Consider the following 22,087-nt stretch of genomic DNA (forward strand, 5'->3'; position numbering starts at 1 on the left):
CCAGTTTGGTGGACGTCGGCCCAATAGTAGCATCGAAGTTCACTGGGGAGGAGCGCGGTTGCTTCCAGGTAGCCACTAAGAGAATGGGAGAGCAACAGTGATAAATGACCTATCTGCACCATTGAGCAAAAGGTGCCAAGTATCAGTGATTTTGGTGGCAGACGGTCCAAAAAAGTATGTGCTGGTGGGCAGAGACTATGAATCAGTTATTGGGTTATGCAGGGGAAGTGTTGGAAGATCTGGAAGAAGATGAATTTGTGTAAATGTCTGAGATGGAACCTGGAAGTAATAATGGGGAGACAGGCAAATGGAGATGGTGAAGACAAGAGTTGATTGTGAGGTGCACAAAGGGGGATGCAGCAGACAGAGGGAGGAAAATTGCTATTTTGTAGAACCTGGACCATGGGAGCAAGCAAAAGGAGTGATGTGTAAAAGGGGAATGTCTTTGTCTGCTGTAAAGTTCTGCAGAGAGGTCAACATTGTTGAAACCAGATAAACTGCAGTGTGCTGGACTCAGAGAGAGGAACTTGGGTTGAGGAAAAAGAGAAGGTAGGTGGTAGGTGTATGATGGAATCTGGCAGTCTGAGACGACGTAGGGAGTCATGAAAGTGGAAAGGCTGTGGGTGACCAAGGGTTAGGAATGGCTAAAGAAGGTGCATGTGTCAAAGAGGGCAACAGCAAAGCAGAAGAGAACAGAAGTTTGTAAGAAAGATGAAGATGGACTAGAGGTGGATACATTATCCAGATTGTCATATGTGGGGATAACTAAGGTGCTAGGGGCACATATAATGACGCGTACTAAATTGAAGGTCTATAATGAGTGTTTGTTGAAGTTTGTGTCATAAATGCTGCTGTTTATTGTGCAAAGGTTCAAGGAGGAGGGTGTCAATGTTCAATTAGAACTTTGGAATGTGGAGCACTCTATTGAAAGCAATGGAGTGCTCCATGCTTCTACGGGCCGGTAAAGGCCCTTAAAGCAACATTTCACAAAGGCCTCTCGGAGCCCGAGGAGGATTTATATCCCCTCAGGCATCGAGATGCCTTTGTTTTATTTGTTAGAACATTCTGCCCTTTAGTGACAGAATGTTCTAATAGTCTTATAGCCTTTCGGAGCTGGGCTATATCAGCTATTAAAGTCCCGCTCCCTTGTTAAAGGCCCTTGCCTTCGGATCGGGCCTTTAATAGCCGGTATAGCCCGCTACGGTGGGCTATAAGGCTATAATATATACATGCCATTCATAAGGCTCAGTTAAGCCAAGGGGCGGCTAGGATGAGTCAGAAATGATGAAGAGTTGAGGTTGAGAATGAATGGGTTTCAGATGGGAAGTGTGTGGGGGGTAGATCATTTAGATAATGATATTTAATTGCAGTCAATGGCACTACTGATAGGAGGCTCTATAACCTACAATGCTTTCAAGCTATTTACCAACCCTTTTCTTGGTCGCCTACCTACTTCTTTTGTAGGGGTTATGGCAAGAGGTCAAATATACTCGTGCCATAATAGATGATTGTGTAAAACAAAATATTGCAAATTCAACCACAAATTTCTAAAAGTTTAGGGCAAAGCATACAGTTACCCAGCATTTCAGAAATGTGGCTGGTGGATGGCAGGGGCAGCCAGGGACTGGGCTTGCAGAATAATATCGGAAAGGGCTGATATGCCAGTTAATGAATTAGAATTGGAATATTGGCTGGGTGTCTACCCAGACAAAGACAGTGCATTGTTGTTCGTTTAGGGGTTTCAAGGTGCTTTTAACTAGGTTACCACGGCCCAAGGGTGCAAAGGTGGGCAGCTAACCTTTAATCTCCAAAATATACCCTGAGGTGCTGAGGAGGAAGTTGCAAAAGAGGTGAAGGATACTTAGGGTAAGACTTTCAGGGTCAAAGGTGGGTGACCATGTAGTTAAGACCTTTCATCTTTCCTTGTCTGTCAAAAATTCTGGCAGGAAGTGGGCCCCCTTCTTTTTGTGCTGGAAGTTAGAGAAGGTAGAGATAGTTTGACGGACAATAAATATTGAGATACATTATAGGCCCCTTGCCTTTAATGGCCAGGCGTTATAGAGACGTTTTTTACACATTGACAATGGTGAGCAGGTGTGATGTGATGGGTGTGAGTTGTGGTTGTTTGGCTGCTGCTTTATAAGCACAGGGTTTGATTTGATGTTAGATGCATTACCCATCAGATGAACCAGCTCATGGGATGGTGAGAGGGGAGGGCCAGGATGCTTGTTATGGATGGAACAACATGCGACAGCCAGAAGCTGGGTGAAGTGGTAATAAAAATAGAACTTAGGGCCAGGTGTATCAAAGGGTTTTGTCCATTCTGTGTCTATGGGAAAATGTATTGGTACATTAGGCTCTTAGGGCAAGATGTACGACCATTGGAAATTACGACTTGCAATTTGCGCCAAATTGCGAGTCGCAATTTGCGAGTCACAATTTCCAATGTACAATACTGTCTGAGACACTGTTTGCGATTCCAATGGGGTGGCAAATTGCATGCCTCATGAATAATAATGAGGCAGTCGCAATTTGCCACCCCATTGGGAATGGCTGGCCATCCCAGGGATGGTGGCCTGCTGGGCTCAGCGAACCTCCATTGCTGGGACTGTTTTAAATAAAGCAGTTTTTTTAAGACAGCCCGTTTTCCTTAAAGGAAAACAGGATGCAATTAAATAGAAAAAAATGAAACTTTTTTGTTCCATTTTTTAAGGGCAGCCCTAAAAAATATTTTTGCACGCATTCACAAAGCAGTAGGGGTCCCCTGGAGACGCCTTCCCGTTTGCAAGAGGTTTATCACCCTTCCGTGAAGGGTGGTAAACATCGACTGTTTTGTGACCGCAATTGCGGTTGCAAAACAGTCATCAAGGGTCGCTATTAGGAAGGGACACCCTTGGAACGTCCCTTCCTAATAGTGAGTTGCAAAACCTATTTTGGGAGTCCCAAATCAATTTGCAAGTCGCAAAATAGGTTTTGTTCATGTGCCACAGACTTTTTGCATGCGCAAATGGGTCTAAAACCCATTTGATCATGCTAAAATCCATTGTACATCTGGCCCCTAGTGAAGTATCTGTGGCATTGGGGAAGCTGTAGATACAAGGGACCTCATTTATGAAAAGTGACGCATCGCTGTGAGAAAACAGCGATGCGTCACTTTTCATTACGCCCTCCATTTGATACCAATGATGCGTCATATTTACAGTATGTCGCATCATGTCGCAAGGAGTTACAGATACGTCAGGATTTCTGACGTATCTGTAGGCACAAAAATGACGCATTGCTGGATGTGTCACGAAAGTGACACAACTCCAGCAATGGGTCATTTACACATGGGCAAGTCCCATGGTAAATGTACCTGCGTCAGTCTTACGCCTGCCATGAGGCAGGCGTAAGATATTGACGCATTTGCGTCCTAGAAGTGACGCGGTGAAATCTCATAGATTTCATTACTTCACTTCTACGACCCTTTCTTGCGTCAGAACGCCCACCTTGCATACATTATACCTGATGCAGGTATAATGTGGCGCAGGGCTTTACAAAGTGACGCATCAGCTGAGAGGCGTCACTTTGTAAATATGACGCAACATGGCACATTTTTTACACCGCTGGTGCATCACAAAAAGTGACGCACCAGCTGCAAGATGTTTTGTTTATTTTAAGAAAAGCGCTGGAGAGGACTAGGGCTTGGAGGCTTTGGTTAGACATGTCCATGCACAGCGAGATTTATTTAGGCTGTGAGGCAGTGGCCAGGTTTATTGTGTTTATGTTATCCACATCTGTCCAATCAAAGCGGTTTTCTCTACAGAATTAGCATGTTTGACGTTCTTGCGCCATATTGCCCCAAAAAAATACACCTCACATCCATGCACTAAAAAGTGCACACAGCAACCCAAAGCAAATTAAAGTGATTCCTGACCTCACAAGGGCGATGAAGCGCTATATGATTAATGCACCCACACGAAACAGGAAAGCACTTACTTTAGACCTTGACATGGGTATGACAAGTGCTTTATAAATAACAATACAGCGGCCCCTCTGAAGCCTGACTGCAAGGATTGTCACTCTCCCCTATCTGGCGTGACCCTTACCACCACCTCTACAAACGTCACAGCACAAACGGGGGCGCAGATGTCAGTGACCTCAACAGTAGCAGAAGGACAGAGGGCTGGACAGTGACATCGTAAGGATTTTGGGGGCCCTGGGCCAAAATAGTTTTGGGGGTCCCTGGTCGGAACAGCTTTGAATTCATGAGATCCAATTTCAGATCTTTCATGCCCTCTTTGGCCAAGTCTTTGACAGTGCACAGGCACACTCATCAAAATTCTAAGGGCCTCATTTATGAGGCCTTGCGTCAGTTTTGCGCTTCCGATGCATCACTTTTTGTGACGCATCGGCGGCATAAAACATGCCTCCTGTTGCGCACTATTTACAAAGTGACGCTTAGATGCGTCACTTTGTGAACCCCTGCGCTACATTATACCTGCGTCAGGTATAATGTATGCAGAGGGGGCGTTCCCATCGCAAAAAGCCTCGTAATAGTGACGCAGTGAAATCTATGAGATTTCACTGCGTCACTTTTAGGACACTGTTGCGTCAAAATCTTGTGCTTGCCTCACAGCAGGCGTAAGACTGACGCAGGCCCTTTTACATGGGGATTTCCCCATGTGAAAGGATGCATTGCTGGAGTTGCGTCACTTTTGTGACACATTCCAGCAATGCGTGACTTTTACGCTTACAGATACGTCAGAAATACTGACGTATCTGTAACTCCTTGCGCCATGATGCGTCATACTGTAAATATGACGCATCATTTGTCTCGCAAGGAGGGTGCAGTGAAAAGTGACGCATCGCTGTCACTTTTCATAAATGAGGCCCTAAATGTGTTTACATCTAATATTCAGGAATAGTGATTTGTGTTTTCAATAATGTAACCCAGCAGCAGCTCACTAATATTACTGCAAATAATCTCTGTGACAAGGTCCCATTTCTAATGTATGAGGTCCTGTTTCGCTCTAAAAGAAACTTTTTAATATGGATGTTGCATGAAACATTAACACAACATTTCTCTGCAAAATGTCTGTAGTCTTTCACATATCACCCGCATTAAAAACATAAATGAAACGAAAAGGGTATTTAAAACAATCTGTTTATGAATTATTGAGGGTCGTCGGGGCAAGACTCTTTGCAGAACAGAGCTGGCTCTATCAGGGGTCCCCTGAAGGGCTGGAGCCCTGGGCGAGAGCCCCACTCTGCCCATGCATTAAAACGCCTCTGCGGCTGGAGGGGCGCTGCTGTTACTCGACCTTTCACTTTAAAAAGAGAGACCTCCTCCGAGTCCCATTCAACATGAACAGGCGGTGCCAGAAAAGGCCCCTTTCCTTTGCTCAGACCCGACAATGGAGCAGTGGCGTTTTCTTTGTCAGGGGCGCTTGCTAAGAGCTGCTGTGTGGGTGTACCGTGGGCCGCGGCCACTCTGCAGGTCACGGCCTGCTTATGCACAGAAGACCCGTAATGCGGTGCAATTAAGATCAGCACGGAGCGCGGGCTCTGAAAGGGAAAGAGGCGCGAGGCACTCGATGAAATGCCAGACCCGGTCAGTGACCGCTGCCAGCCTGGCTGCTGTGTGTCATGGGCCCTAGTGCAAGGAAGGAAATGGCCGTTCTGGCTGCTGTTTTAATGGCAAAACACAGCAATAATCGGAGGTCAATGGGCCATTCAGGCAGTGCTTAATTTGTAAAAATAAAAGTGCCAGTGGCGTAGGAAGGGGGAACAGCGTTTACTACGCAACTTTTACAACGCTGTGCCTTTACGACGCAACTTTTACAATGCAAGTCGTTACAACGACTTGCGCTGGGGGGCGCTCCAGGATAGGGAATAGTTTAATTTACTATCCAACTCCTTCCCTACTATCCACGGGGACTGGAGATGGAATAGTAAATTAAACTATTCACTATCCAGCACCCCCCAACTCTAGTCGTTGTAACGATTTGCACTGTAAAAGTTGTGTCGTAAAGGCATGCATTGTAAATGCATGCGTAGTAACGACATACATCCCGTAGGAAGGCGGGGAGGGGCGGTGCACCCCATGTGGTACAAGTTTTGGGGGCGGCGCACCCGTCCCCTCTCTTACATGCGTTTTCCGTGGGGGCGGTAAAAGTAGAAATCTTCGCCAGAAAATCCCCCGCCCCCTTCCAGTGCCACTGTCGCGAACGGCAAAGGCAGGTACCGCCACGAGCAGCAAAGTGCCTAGCTACGCCACGGGCCAGGGCTCTCGTCAGGAGGCCACTGCAGCTTCCACCACATATTGCCCCTGCCCTGCGACCAATGATAGTAACAACACAACTACTAACCGTCACATTCCTACACTTATGACAATTCAGACGATTTCAGGCCCCCAAAGCTATAAGAATGGCTTGGGCAGCACATATTAGACATTTTAATGAATATAGCATTAATAATTAACTGTTGTGGTCATCTCTACATTACCTAGACAGAACCACCTTATAGCAGGCTGTCCCAAGCGCTGGTGCTGACAATTAAGTGCCAGTGCCGAGCACCGGAAACCATAGGCACAAATTAAGCACCACCTTCAGGTCTTTGCCCCTGCACCTGCTGCACTAATGGAAGCTACGCCTATCCTGGCATGGTTGAGTCTTAATACTGTACAGGGTGAGTGTGCACGATGTATGGAAGAGGGCACAGGGGAGCACTAAGCTAACAAACCTTACATCCAAGATGCTGACCAGAGGGCCTGCGGCTTGATAACCAGACACATTGCATAGTCTCACAGGAAAAACACTTGCCCGCCTTCTCTTCTACAAGTCACAGAAGAGGAATGCATTTAGAGCAACAGGAGATGGGGACATCTGCAGAAACAGACTACCTTGATGATAAATACACTCCTATTTCCTTTGACCCCCCACCTACACCCGCCCCAGAGTAGGAGGGGGGTGTTTAGGTGACTGACCCTCCACCCACCTCTCTCTTTTATCTAGCCAACACTCCCTCTTCCTCTTAGCTGAGCTCATCTTAAATGATTTTGCATTTCCTTGTACTGGCCAAACCCCTCACAGCAGTGAGACTGATCATCCTTTTCCGTGTCACTATCATGTGGCTTCTGCACACCCTTCCACACTTCTTCAACTCTTAGGCCAAATGTCCACCCTCATACATTTTGTGCCATGTGTTCAGCAGGGCAGACCTCCTGTTTGCATATTTTCAATGCCCTGACTTCCTCTGAGTGTATTTTCTCTCGGTCCACCCAGGTGGCATATGCTTTTCCTCACCTTCAACAGAGAATGGAGCGAACAAGGGAAAGCAGTCCAGGATCCACTTAGTCCTTCAAGATTTTTGATGCATGAACTACTGAATCCTTTCTTGTCATTTCCATGGCAACCATAGAGGAGTGAACGGAGATTCTCCAAAATGCCTGGGGTAGCAGAAGTGACGGACATTTTGACCCTGAACGTCATTTTAGGTTAGATCCTCCACAAAAACCCGTAGCCCCTCATCAGACTTATGTGTTGCTGAAGGACTAATTACAAAGCAATGAGTGAGAACCTAAGATAAGTCAATAGGGCTCTTAGGTCCTTGTTTACTTTATTTTCCTGCTGATTCCTCCATGAACACTTAAACCAAGGGTAGCAAGGTCTGTGTCGGGGGTCTCAAAGGGCAAGCCATGGGTAGCAGCTTCTACCTTATGCACCCCTCATTTATGTCCATGCATCAGGGTCTCTATCTATCCCACTGGTGAATTAAAACCCTTCACCACCCTGTTCCAAGCTGGCCTGACCCTGAACGTGTTCCCTGCTTACATATACGCTCTCTTCTGGGTTCTGACCACTCTTTCCGTCCACTCTCCTTATTCCCTATTCTCAAAGCTCTCAGTATCGTGCCCAATGGGTCGTTGCCAATGCCCCTGCATCTTCCTGGAATTTTACTCTGTTAAAGCTCTGACCTGCCCAGTGCGCAGTGCTTTCAATGAGAAAAAATAAGTGCAGGTACTCTTAAATTGATTGATTGATAGCAAGTGGGCGGGGCTAGGGGCGAGGCTAAGGACAAAACATATAAGAGACTTCTAGTATGTGGCCGAATATTTATATATTCTTGAATGCGCACTCACATAAACAAGCATCAATGCTCACACAAGCATTCCAAGAATGTCCTTTAAAATACCTGCCTAGTGCCTGGATTCTCTCCCTCTTTCACTCGCTTTTCTCTCTCTCTCACACACACACACACACAACACACACACAAACATGCACCCACAAGCAGGTAAACACCCAGACACAAGCAGACAAACACTCACACAAAAGACTCAGTTGGGATAAAGGCCATTTTACACCCCTTATCTCCGGTGGCTTTCGTAATTGCTGCAGTCAGCCGGATGCCTGGTTTCGAGTGTGTGCACAAATGCACACCATGGTGTGAATGTGATTGACAGCGCAGGGCCTGAATGGACCCTGCTCTGTCAAACACAGCGCGGCTGTTAGGCAGTGAACAGCGGACATTATGCAGATGACCCCTACTGAATTGTTAGGAGGTGGCTCAGCTTGGGTTAGAGGCGCTTTGGCTGTCGGACAGCCTCGTTCGTGCGTGCGTGAGCCAAAGCAACAATGAGCCACCTTTGATGAGTACCGGTACTCTCCTTGGCAGCAGAGAATTGCTGGTACTCAGAGCAGTAAAAATGAGAAGTGCCTTTACTCAGTACCGGTGAGTGCCGGCCCATTTAATGCACTGCGAGTGCTTAATTTGAGCTTGTGGTTGCCGGTGGGGCCCACCTGCACAAATGTTTGCAGACCGGCACTTATTTTTTCCCATTAGACATTTACAGACAGCAAGAAAGGGAAAAAACATAAAGGGGAAAGAAGGAGGAAGAAAACGTTGGGGAGACTGTCACAAAGGGAGAAAGCAGAAACCTGAAACAGTGAGATAAATGGGCGGAGAGTGGATTAAAGAGGTTGGTCATTGAAGCTGATTACTGTTGTGTGGAGTTGTGTGGCAAGGTCAGTGGTGTTTGGTTGTCTCCCTGGGCAGCATTGGACCAGCATTTTGGGCGCAAACAGACGGAGTGGGACTGCGAGTCCCAGGAGTGATTGCGGCGTTCTCACCAGCCGCACCTGGAGACTCTTCCCGCCCGACTCCGCCTCCCAGGTGCCCCGCCCGCTCATCGGCTATAAGACCACGCCCCCTGACACGCATCGTGGAACCCGCGCGGGACGGTGCCGGGCGAAGCCCGGGCCAAGGGCGGGCCCGGTGTAGCTCGGGAGAGACCGGACCGGGCCACCCCTCTGGGTCCTCCTTGTTGGAATAGCACACTTAGTATCTGAGTGTTCCGTCTCGCCGGTGATCCAGACACGCCAGGATTGATGTACCATGACATCAAGGGAGACAAGGAGTAAAGCTACGGCTACGTCCATCATGGCTACAGGTACTTTGGATTGCTTTCTTATCAGAGCTAACACTGCAGTAAATAATGAACTGTCGGCCTTAGAAAGACAGTTAGCTGATGGTATTGAAAGCACTAGCCACCCCACAGCATTCATTTTAAATACCACATCCCCGGAGATACTGGATGTTTCTCATCTATCCCTTTTGGATAGTATTGATCAAACAATTGAGTCTGTTCTACAACAGTTAAGGTCTTCCTCAATTTCCCAACGTGACTCTCACCAGTCTGCACTTGAAGTCACCCCACCTTCATTATCTGATCCAGCCCTGATTCAGAGTGAGGGGAGCGAATCAAACCTATCTCATGTACGGGGCCTTTGAGAAGGTGCTATTCCTAAAAGGAAAAGAACTAGACAATCCAAGGCGGTTAAAAGGGCGAAATTGGTCCATGTCTCTAGCACCGTTGTTAACATCCCTGATATAATGTAACCCCCTTCTCTCACGACTGTTAATGAAACTGTGACTCCAATACAGCCTTCCCAATTGCCGGTGTCAGGGGGGCTGGTCCATTCATTTTTGGTTAGGGGTCCTGTGGAGGGGGGGATCAGTCTATATCACTTATTGCCAATGTTTTGCAGAAGCTTCTAGAACCCATTTTTGTGCGACTTGATTGTATTGACACTAGACTGCAAGCAATTGAAAATGTCACTGGGGGTATGAAGGAACAAGTAAGAACTTTGGGTAATAGCTTCGGTGCAACAATAACGAATGTGGGGAGTTCTTCTCACTCTAATCTAGCTACTATCCCAGCTACAGGACTTACTAAATCACCTACGATAATACCAGTACCTATAGTTAGTCCACCTACCCCTGCCCCCGTGCCCCTTCTGAGGCAAGTTCCGCCAGTGCCCTTAGTGCGGAAATTAAAGTTACCTGTGACAACAATCCCACCAAGGCAAGAAAAAACGCAAACTAAGATCGGTGAACGCCCCGCCCAGAACGTCCCCACCTTAAATCGGTTACATATAGTAACCTTCCTCCAGAGGCGGCAGACCACACTGTAATCTTGGCCGGAGTACCGGAACTCTCTAGCTCTGTACCAGAACCCTTTGATTCCTTAAGAAACAAGGTGATTACCTGGTTAAATATTCATAGGCCTTTGCCGCCAAACTTGAGAGGGGAAATACTAATGGTCAGGCGGGTTCCTTGGGTGGGGCATACAAGAAAGGAGATCAAGGGAGATTGTATTCTGGTAACTTTTAGAGATTCTCAGATCGCTCCTCACATCAGCAACTGGCTGGGCAGTTTGGGAAATACTACTATCCAACTGCTACCATTGTCCTTTTTTTATCCGCCTAGAAACCATTATTTGCATCCTAGGGTCAATGATGGTTGGACAAGGGTGGGATTTGCCATTGATGGTACTAGGTATAGGCCCACACGGCAGGACACGCCAATGCAGAGTAACTATTTGCATTCCAATAGGTATAGTTGCCTCGAAGAGGTGGTTTGACTGCACCGAGATGTATGCAAGGGAGGAAGCAGTTGGGCGGTGCTTTCTGCAGCTATGCTAGAGACAGCTCCGGATATCACTGATACTGAAAACTCTCCCGTTGCCCTTGTGTCTAATGGTCAGCCGAGTACTACTACTTTAGAACCCCCCACACATTTTCCTAAAACCACTTATCCCCTGGAAACACATAGTGGAGCTAAAGGAAGTGAACATTTGGGTCTGGTAGGCTTCTACCCTATGACAGTGATTGATCTAGATAGCCCTGGAGGTGGGAGGGAACCCAGAATAACTAGCAAGGAGACAACAGTAGATAGCGTTTCCCTGAGCATAGACGGCCCAGCGAACCCTCCATTAACTATCTTAAGATCAGGGTATAAACCCAGTGGCAGGGTTGGTAGCATAGTCTCATGGAACATCGCAGGATTGGGCCCCAGACTGCATTCACCAGAATGGGTATCGTTCATAAATGGCCATGATGTATGCATCTTCCAAGAGACATGGGCCTGTGAGCCCCTGTTTCTCTTGGGTTTCCTCAACTTTTTTGTTCCTGCTGTGAAGGGCCCAAAGGGCAGATCAAAAGGGGGATTGACGATCTGGGCTCGACAGGCACTATTTGAAAAAATAGTAGAACTCCCCACAGGTGATAATGACATCCAGCAAATAAGATTAAATGTGACCAAGGGGGAACCACTAGACATTTATAATTTGTATAGAAGACGTTCAAACGGGGGGAAATCTCCAGTTTTAGTAGTACTGGACCAGCTGATTGAAGCCCAACCAAGTGCCAACAATATGTTAATTGCAGGGGACATGAATATGACCTTTGAGCCTCTCTCTATAGAAGACTGGCATCCCGGAGAGGAGGCAGACATAGAGTGGGGGATTCCCAAGCTGGGTTTAAATCCTGTGAGTAGATGGTCAGCTGAAGTAATCCAGATGAATGCCTTATGTATTGAAAGGGGGGGTAAGAGCTCTGAATGGAAGGTCAGTAAGTGATGGACAAGGGGCTAACACATTTGAGAATGGACGATGGCAAAGTCGAATTGATTATGTCATCTGTAACTTGGCGATCTGGCACCTAATGACTGACATGAGGGTGGTCTGTAGGCAGGAGAGTGACCATAATCCCCTATGTATCACCCACAAATTATGGGGTGGGGTGGTGGAGGGCCCAAACAATATAGAAGAAGGGATACCAGAGATCGTTCCAACGAACGACATGAGAAGAGTAAAGTGGCCCAAAGTAGTGGTGAACCAAGAGGCTTTGGATAGCATTAACAAGGAACTGGAGACCACCACTGTAGCCTTGGAAGCTATGTTGAAGATGGGAACGGAGGGAGGTCTAGAAATGGATGAGATCACCAACCTCCACTGTGCATTCTTTAGCCTAGTAAAAGGTCACTTCTATAGGGCAGTACGGGTGCAACCTGGCAAGAAAACTCCCCCATATCAAGCAGGGTGGTATAACGCCCAGTGTAGGGCAGCAAGAAGTTCACTGGGGATGGCTATTAAGAGTATAGTTCCAGCTGCTGTGAGGGAGGCGAGGTGGGTGTATAAGGCCAGTGTTCTCCAGGCTAAGAAGGACTGGGATGAGCAGCATTGCTTAGATCTTAAGGCCGCCAGTTCAGGCAAAGATTCCAGACTATTCTGGAATATAGTCAAGTGGGGGAAAGGTGGCATCCCTGAACCACCCTCAAACTATGTCTCACAGAGTAGCTGGTTGGACTACTTTGGGCCCCAATATAAATGTCGCCCGGAGGACATCTTGGGAGAACCTGTGGCAACTACAGTTTTTAAAATACCGCCTTTTTAAAAAACTGATGTAGTAATGGCCCTAGATTCAGTGGCGCGGGGCAAGCCCCGGGTCCAGACAGGGTGCCCGCTGATGTCTTTCTACACGAAAAAACTTGTTGGGGGAAGTATATCTTCAACCTGGCGAACGCGGTAGCTTATCCCCTTCTAAGTTCCCCTTACACAAAACCCTGTACTTACCACGTTTACTACGCCAAACAATAAGGATTTACTTAATATCATCAATGGAATACAGTCAGGATCACCCAGTGATGTGTGTCCACAGGAAAAAAGTAAAGGTATTATGGAAAACACACTAATCAATCATATTAGCCATATGATTACCTTATCATTTCAGGAATGTACTGTTCCAGAAGCTTGGAAAATAGCGCAAGTGATACCTTTAAAAAAAAAAACCTAATATTCCAATCTCTCAACTTCAAAACCTAAGACCCATTTCACTTCTCCCATACTGTGCCAAGATCATTGAAAAAATAGTAAACAAACAACTTATGGCATTCTTGGAAAAAGAAATCTTGCTTCACCCTTCCCAATCGGGATTCAGACCAGGCTATTCTACCGAATCAGCAGTCCTTTACTCTACAGAATGTATCCGCAAGATGGTGGACGAGGGCGAGACGGCAGCGTTGGTCATGTTGGACCTTAGTGCAGCATTCGACACCGTGCTGCACTCAACGCTGCTGTCTCGTCTCTCGGACATTGGAGTAAAGGGCCCAGCACTTGCCTGGCTTGAATCTTTTCTAACCAATAGATCGTTTCAGGTACACTGCCCACCCTTCAGATCATCTCCACGCAAGGTGAGCCATGGGGTTCCACAGGGCTCCAGTTTGAACCCTACATTATTCAACATCTATATGGAGCCCCTGGCACACATTGTGGAGGATTTTGGGGTGGGCATTGTCAGCTATGCTGACGACACTCAATTAATGTTCAAACTAACACCGGACAGTAAAGAATATGCCACCAACTTTTCAAACTGTATGTCGGCAGTTGCCACTTGGATGGACAGTAATTGTCTCCGCCTGAATGGAGACAAGACCGAGGTATTGGTGGTAGGGAAAGAAATCTCCGTATGGTCTTACGCATGGTGGCCCAGTGAACTGGGTAAATTACCCAGTCCGGTAGAAACGGTAAAAAACCTAGGGGTCATGCTGGACTCAAACCTCTCTGGCAAGACCCAAGTTAATAAAATAACAGGAAAATGCTTTGGCATATTGAAAGTCCTTCGAAAGGTACTTGATCTTATTCCCATCGAGGTTAGAAAAACAATAGTCCATTCCCTAATAACACCCCATTTAGACTATGGAAATGCCCTCCTGATAGGTCTCAACCAGAAGGGCCTTCACCAGCTTCAATGCATACAAAATGCAGCTGCACGATTGGTATTGGGTCTTTCGAGAAAAACATCTACTAAAGCAGCCTTAGCAAAGCTTCATTGGCTCCCCGTTAAGGAGAGAATCTGATTCAAGAGTCTCTGCTATGCCCATCGGATAGCTCACAATAAAGGCCCCATTTATCTTAGAAGTCTTCTGACCATCCATCGTCCGACAAGAGACTTAAGATCATCAGGCACGATGCAATTTAAAATACCACGAATTACAAGAGCTAAAATGGGAGGCAAATCCTTCCGTTACTTGGCCACAAAATATTGGAATACTCTTCCACTCCAACTGCGGATGGAACCTTCCGAAACGAGATTCAGGGCAAAACTAAAAACTCTTTTATTCCCGAATTTATAACTGACCGGATGACCCCCCTGCCTCCTTTCCTCTAGATTGATTTGTTAGCAGTTAGCGCGGGGACACACAGCTTTGTGCAGCCAGTCGCTTTATAAATTTCATTATTATTATTATTTTTATGGGGCACCAGTGCCAAAATCGTGGCTGGGGGCAGTAATAATACCCGTATTTAAAAAGGGAGATAAAACTATAGATAAAACTATACCGGGGAATTACAGGCCCATCAGCCTAATAGATACGGTCCAGAAGGTTGTAGGAAAAAGGACCCTAACAAAGATCATGAACTGGGTGGAAGAATCTAATGTACTATCTCCCTACCAAGCCGGATTTCGTAAATTGACCAGCACAATAAACCGATTTAGGTTTACTCTGCTACATTGGAAAACAGTGCAGCTGGAGAAGGGAAGCCTGTACGCAGCTTTCATCGATCTGCGTGCAGCTTTCGATTTAGTCCCCCGCTCCTTGTTATGGAAAGTCCTAAGTGAGATGGGTATGCCAGCTGAGATTCTATCCCTGGTCATGAGATTACACAAGGCCAATTATGCAAAGATCCAGTGGGGAAGGCATGGGCAGGTAACTGAGGAGTTCCCAGTGGAAAGAGGGGTACGTCAAGGCTGTGCCATGGCGCCAACACTTTTTTCCCTATATATTAATGGTGTTGTGGAGCGCATGCTGTCTGCGTCTGTCGATGCTCCAGTCTTGGATGGTTTGAGAACCCCAATATTACTTTTTGCAGACGACACATTGATAGTATCTAAAACCCCTAGTGGCCTTCAGCGTGCCCTGAACATTTTTGAGGACTTTTGCAGGGATCGCGGCCTCGAAGTAAATGTGGCAAAAGCAAAGCTCATGACTTTTAACACTCACTCCAGCTTCAGAGGGAACTTCTTCTTGGATGGCCAGAAGGTGGAAATAGTATCAGACTTCGTCTACCTGGGAGTCCATATAGACAAGGGTGCTAAGTGTAAGAAACATATGGAATTGGCGGCCCTTAAATTCCGCCAAAACACAGGTGTCATAAGTGCTGAGCATAAAAAATCGTTGACTAGACCAATCAAGCCAGCACTCCAGGTATATGAGGCCAAAGCAGTTAGCTCTGCGCTATACGGCGCTGAGCTTTGGGGCTATGACAACCTGGTACCACTAACACTCACAGAAAACAAGTTCCTCCGAAGCCTTACCGCATTACCTAAAAGTACACCCTTGAAGCCGCTACGTTGCGAGTTGGGCAGGAAAGCCATATCTGATATGGCCAAATTGAGACCCATTCTATACTGGCGTCGCATCTGAGTCACTCCTGAACTCGCACACTACGCAAGGGGCTTCCTGGATGTAATCAACCGGGATAAATTTCATAAGATATGTTGGTTAGGGGTTTTGCGTAGATCTTTGGGGTCTTTGGGTTTGAATGAGCTTTGGGAGAAACCAGAGGAGGTGCAGTTTCCGGCTAAAGAAATTATAAAAGCAAAGTACTGGGAAACAGTAAACCATAGGAATTGGAATGATGCTGACGCTTCCACTCTGGAGGGCCAGTATCTTGAATGGAAATCTTGCCCTTCCCTCGAGCTTTACTGGGACATTATAACCAAGCCCCAGGAAAGGAAGTTATATTTCCAGCTCAGGGTGGGGTCCATTCCTATTAGATCGCTAACTGGGAGATGGGCTGAAGGTAACTCTTATTTTTGTCCATCTTGTAAAGTCTGCATAGAGACCATTGCCCATCTACTGTTTGTATGTGCGGCCTACTGTCTACCCCGACGTGTCTGGTTGAGGGCCATGTGTAAACAGCTTGGCACAAGGGATAGTGTTGTGGCCCTTAGAATAATACGTACTATTTCTTCCCCCACTATTGCTGTGGCTGTTGCGAAATACCTAGGCTGGGCATGGGCAATTAGAAGACCTTTCCTGGTACAACAATAGGATGTACAGAGAAATGTAGTCCTTTTCCTGCCCTTCCAATTAGCTATTGAGAATCTGATTATACATTGGTGTTGTACTTTTGTATGAACTTTGTGGTTCTAAAGTGAATTTTAATTGGAAGTCTTAAAGCTTTATTTTTTTTTACTTTTCTGTGATTGTAAATAGGTTTTTAATATTATTGTTATGAATGTAAGGTCTTATAGGTGCTCTGCTTTTATGAGTTTTTTTACCTCGAATAAAGCATACTTGACTGACTGGATTAAATAGGCATGAGGTGGATTAAAGACCAGGCATCCTTGGTATTCGGTGTACTGGCCACAGGTTTCTGAGCATGGGCACCGGAACGCACTGTTTTACAAATGAAGCACAATGCCTCTTTTCATACTGTATGCCTCTGTTTCTCACTCTCTTTACATCTCGGCTGGGAGATCCTCTCCCCTGCAATTGCCTGCCTCCCTCCACTCCTACCCTCCTACCCTCGGGAGCTCTTCCTGACACTCAGACCTCCCGAGGCTTCGCCGGGAGCAACGACGCTATCTGCTGTGGCGCACCTTTGCTTTTAAAATCGCTTTTTTAGACTGTACCTGCATCTGTTCTGGGGCCGCGCTCTGGACACCGCGCACCCCTCGCCGCCACTTCACCCCCCTTGGCTCACGCTACCAGAGCGCCCCACGCTGAGCGTTCTCCCCCCTCTGACGGGCAGGTCACTGGGGCGGGGACGGGCATGGCTTCCATCTCGGGCTGCTCTGGGGTTGGCGGTGCAGCTCCTCTGTCCCTCCCCCCCTGGCTAATACTTCCGGGCCTGGCGAGTCCCGCCCTCAGCTCTTCCTGACACTCCGACCTCCCGAGGCTTCGCCGGGAGCAACGACGCTACCTGCTGTGGCGCACCTTTGCTTTTAAAATCGCTTTTTTAGACTGTACCAGCATCTTTTCTGGGGCCGCGCTCTGGACACCACGCACCCCTCGCCGCCACTTCACCCCCCTTGGCTCACGCTACCAGAGCGCCCCACGCTGAGCGTTCTCCCCCCTCTGACGGGCAGGTCACTGGGGCGGGGACAGGCGTGGCTTCCATCTCGGGCTGCTCTGGGGTTGGCGGTGCAGCTCCTCTGTCCCTCCTCCCCCTGCCACGCCCCTACTGCTTCCTGTGGCCTATTTTATGGCACTTCTATCCCGGCCGCGCAGCGGACGAGCGCAGCGGGCGCGACAAAGGCGCGCCGAAGTTGCGCCTAAGTTAAGCCCGTCTGCGCCCGTCCGCGACAGGCCGGGACCTGGGGCCACACACCCTGCCCCTTTGCTTGCATACTCCTCTGTGCAACTCCTTTCCTGCTTGACTGATATGCCCCTTCCCCTTTCCCTTACGCAGCACCTCACTTCCTTAGGCATTTATGCTCCTCATCCTGGCCGCGCCGCTTCCCTGCAGCTTACTTCTTCCTTGCACTCCCAGGATTCCCCGCCTTCTATCAGTATTTCTTCCCCCTCCCATATTGCCTCTGCCTGTCTCCTCAACACTCGTTCGGCAGGCAAGCACCAACTGCAATTATTCAACCTTCTTACTTCAGATTCTCCTGATATTCTGTTTTTAACAGAAACCTGGTTCTCAGAGGCTTCACTTCCTGATATCCTGACCATCCTCCCTGAATCCTATTACGCCCTCCGGGCTGACCCCCCTGACGGCAGGATCGGAGGGGGTGTAGCCATGATTGCTCGGGCCAGTCTTCAATTCCAGCTCCTTTCCCAACCTTCCATAGCTGGAGTGGATTTCTTGGTTGCCCGTTCCACTAATCTTCCCGTCCCTTTGACAGTTGTCCTTGTGTACCGCCCCCCCTGAGTATGCCCTTATTTGTGGGCTCCCTGCAGGAACTCCTTGCTACGCTTGTAGTTAATAACTCCTCGGTTCTCCTGCTGGGAGACTTCAATTATTGGCCGGGCGACCCCAGGGAGGATCTGGCATCCAAGGACTTTACGGCCACCCTCCTGTGTCTCAACCTCCAGTCCCATGTTTCTGCTCCTACCCACAATCTTGGCCATACATTGGACCAAGTCTGGTCATCTCAGGACATAGTCTCTCCCCCTAGCATTCTTCCCTGCACATGGTACGACCATTCTCTTATCTTTTTCTCTATTAATCTTGGCTCCCTTCACAAACCCCCTTGCCCCAGGAATATCCTTGCCCGCAGCTGGAACTGTGCGGATCTGCACTCTCTCTCTCTTTCCCTTGCATCTTCTCCCCCTGACCTTAATGGTCTCCCTCTTGATATCCAGGCCGCTGCAGTCAGCAACTGGCTATCTTCTTCCTGTGACCAAGTTGCCCCTCTCAAGATAGTCAAGGCTATTCGCCCATATGAGTCCCATAGATGGTTTAATTCTGAACTCAAGGTTCTTAAACTGGAACTCAGACGCTCTGAGCGTCTTTGGCGCCGTAATTACTGCCCCGACCTCAGGGCTAAATACAAACGTCTGCTGAATGACTATAAGAAAGCCATCCTTGCGTCTAAGACCAAGTACTTCTCTGAGCAGGTCGCACTGTCCGTAAATAAATCCAAAGAGATTTTTTCTCTGGTCAACAACCTGGCCACCTCTGATCGGGTATGCCCCAAGCTCATTCCTTCCCAGGCCCTCTGCTCCTCCTTAAACGACTTCTTTATCGAGAAGATCGTTAAAATAAAATCTAACATTCCCACCACACCTTTTCCCTCCCCTCATCCGGCCCCTTCTGTGTCTAACTCCTCTTTCGATTCCTTCCCGCCTATCTCCTTGGACTCTTTTCTTGCCTTGCTCACTAAAACCAAGTCCGGCTCTCCAGCCGATTGTGCTCCTGCCCGCGTGCTGAGAACTCTCTTTACCTCTTGCCCTACCACTCCCCTTTCTCTTCTTAATGATTCCCTCTTTTCTGGTTTGGTTCCTTCTTCATTTAAATCTGCGATTGTCTTTCCTATTCTCAAAAAACCTGGTCTTGATTCTTCTCTTCTTTCTAATTTCAGACCCATTTCTCTTCTTGTCTTTCTTCCTACATTGAGCAGAACCATCTCCTTGCTTCCCATCAAGCGGGCTTCCGCTCGGGCCACTCTACGGAGTCAGTGGTGCTTGCGGTTCTTGATGAGTTGAAAGCTAAGGCCGATACCAACTCCCCTCAAGCTCTGGTTCTCCTCGATTTGTCCGCTGCGTTTGACACGGTTGATCATACCATCTTACTTGACCGTGTCGGCGCAGCGGGCATTCGGGGCTCTGCTCTCTTCTGGATCACGTCCTTTCTAACAGGACGCTCACAAGCCGTTCACCTCTCTGGTTTCTCCGCTCCCCCCCTTCCGGTGTCCTGTGGGGTTCCTCAAGGCTCCTCCCTCTCTCCTCTTCTTTTCAATCTCTATATTCGTCCCCTCAAAGTTTCTCTTCTTGATCTGGGGTCTCTGTGTATAATTACGCAGATGACCTCCAGCTCGTTTTTGACCTCTCCTCCTCTTCTCACTCCCTTTCATTTTTTCGTTCCACTCTGGTTTTTATTTCTGGTTGGATGAGCGCCAATCATCTCAAGCTCAATCCGGACAAGACTGAGCTTGTCTTGACTGGTGGCTCATCCAGTCCATGGTCTTCTGCTTTCTGGCCCCCCATCCTTGGCCCCCCTCCTACCCCGGTTTCCTCTGTTAAAACGCTGGGCATCAAGGTCAGCCAGGACCTGTCAATGCATGCACAGGTTAGCTCTGTAGTGTCCTCCTGCTTCCTCTCCCTCCGCTTGATCCGAAAAATCTCCCGTTTTTTTTCTCTGGATTCCCTTAAAATTATAATTTCGGCCCTCATCACCTCCCGCCTTGATTATGGAAATAGCTTGTTCGTGGGCATCCCCGCCTACGAAACTCGCCGTCTTCAAGCAATCCAGAATCAGGCTGCCCGTCTTATTTTTCATTTTCCCAAAACCCACCATATCACTCCTGTCCTTAAATCACTTCATTGGTTACCTGTTTTGCAGAGATCCCTATTTAAACTAGGGTGCCTAGTTTTCCGGGCTGTTGATCGCTCTGCTCCGGCATTCATCAATACCTTGATCTCCACTCATACCCCTGCCCGTACCCTCCGCTCATCTACTTCCGCCCTCCTCACTGTTCCTCGCTTTCGCAAATCCCGCACTGGTGGTACAAGATTTTCTGTGATGGCCCCCCGGTTCTGGAACTCCCTCCCTCTATCTATGCGCTCAATTCCCATCTTTTCACACTTCCGCAAAGCGCTCAAAACCTTCTTGTTTGCCCAGGCCTACACCTGTTAACTCCCTTGGCCCTGTCTGTCTCTGTTGTTTAGAGCTCTCAGCGCCAGGAAGCCGCTTGGCCACAGTGCGCTCAATAAATATCTTATTCATTCATTATCTTATTCATTCATACCCTTACCAATGTCCTTATCCTGCCTTCTCCTGTGTCTGCCTCCTTCTCTCTTTATTTCCTCTGCTTTGGTAGCCCCATTTCCCTCTCTGGCTAACTAGGCCTTCTTGCCTCGTCGCTTTCTCTCTCTCCTATCCAGCCCCAAAACATTGCCTTGTTTTATCTGAAATCCACTGCCTCGTTCTGCTTTCCAAGAGCTGTGCTCAGTCTCTCTGCAGTGGTGAAAAAGCCTTTCTCTGGCGTACCAGGGGTCATATTATCAAGAACGGCGTTAAAATTATCGCCACTTTAGCGGCAGGAAACTGCAGCTAAAGCGGCGATAATGGGCTTGATAATATGCCCCTGAGAATTTCAATAGAAGCCCATGTTCACACCAGAACCTGGGCTTCTATGGGAATTCACAAGGGTATATTATCAAGCCCATTATCGCCGCTCTAGCAGCAGTTTCCTGTCGCTAAAGCGGCGATAATTATAACACCGTTTCTGGAAAATATGCCCCCAAGTTCTTATCTGCGTTCTATACATTGTATTTGTATGATCTGGCGTACTGTTACCAGACAATTATGTGAGCATTATTAAAGAGGGGCTTTGGCTCTGCCCACAAGTTGGAGTTTTGATTCGCATGAAGTTGTCTGCTTCCACAAAAAAGTGCTTGCACTCCACAGAGTTGTGATGATTTTGTTTATTTTTCTAACTGCCTGAGCTTGAAATTTCAGGCATATCTAGATAATTGATTGTGTTTTTCTCTAGCAGCAGCCTGGTTGAGGGGATGGCTGTCATTAACCTACATGGATATTTAGGTCTGGTTTGAAAGTTCAACTGTCACTTAACCTTTTAACCTTCACCAGAATTATCCATTCCCATGCTATTTCCTTGTAATGATTCACAGTACCATACAGCATTCCTTTAAAGCCATAGCTATTGGCGTTGCCAATGCCTCTTTTAACTCTCACTTCCTCTTCCCAGCTGCTCCTGTAGAAGTGTGACATTGCTGCCTCTTGAACACCCCCGGCCTCTCCCACACCATTTTTTATTTACCAATTATGAACCTTGGACACCCAAAGTCTATGGGCCATATTATCAAGCCCCTTATCGCCGCTTTAGCGGCAGTTTCCTGCAGCTAAAGAGGTGATAATGTAATCAACGTTCTTGATAATATGGCCCTAAATATGGTATTTATTTTGACCAAACTTTGTGATCCTGAGAAAATCACAGTATATCCTTTATTACAGTTCACTTATCTGACCAAGGTGAGGTGTTTAAGAGCAGTGTAACCGCCACTCTTAAATGCAACAAAAAAAGGCATTTATGGTAGCCCTATTGGTCAGGTTTGGGGGCATTCTTTGCAG

Source organism: Lissotriton helveticus, chromosome 7, assembly GCF_964261635.1.
Source record: "Lissotriton helveticus chromosome 7, aLisHel1.1, whole genome shotgun sequence".
NCBI classification, from domain to species: Eukaryota; Metazoa; Chordata; class Amphibia; order Caudata; family Salamandridae; genus Lissotriton; species Lissotriton helveticus.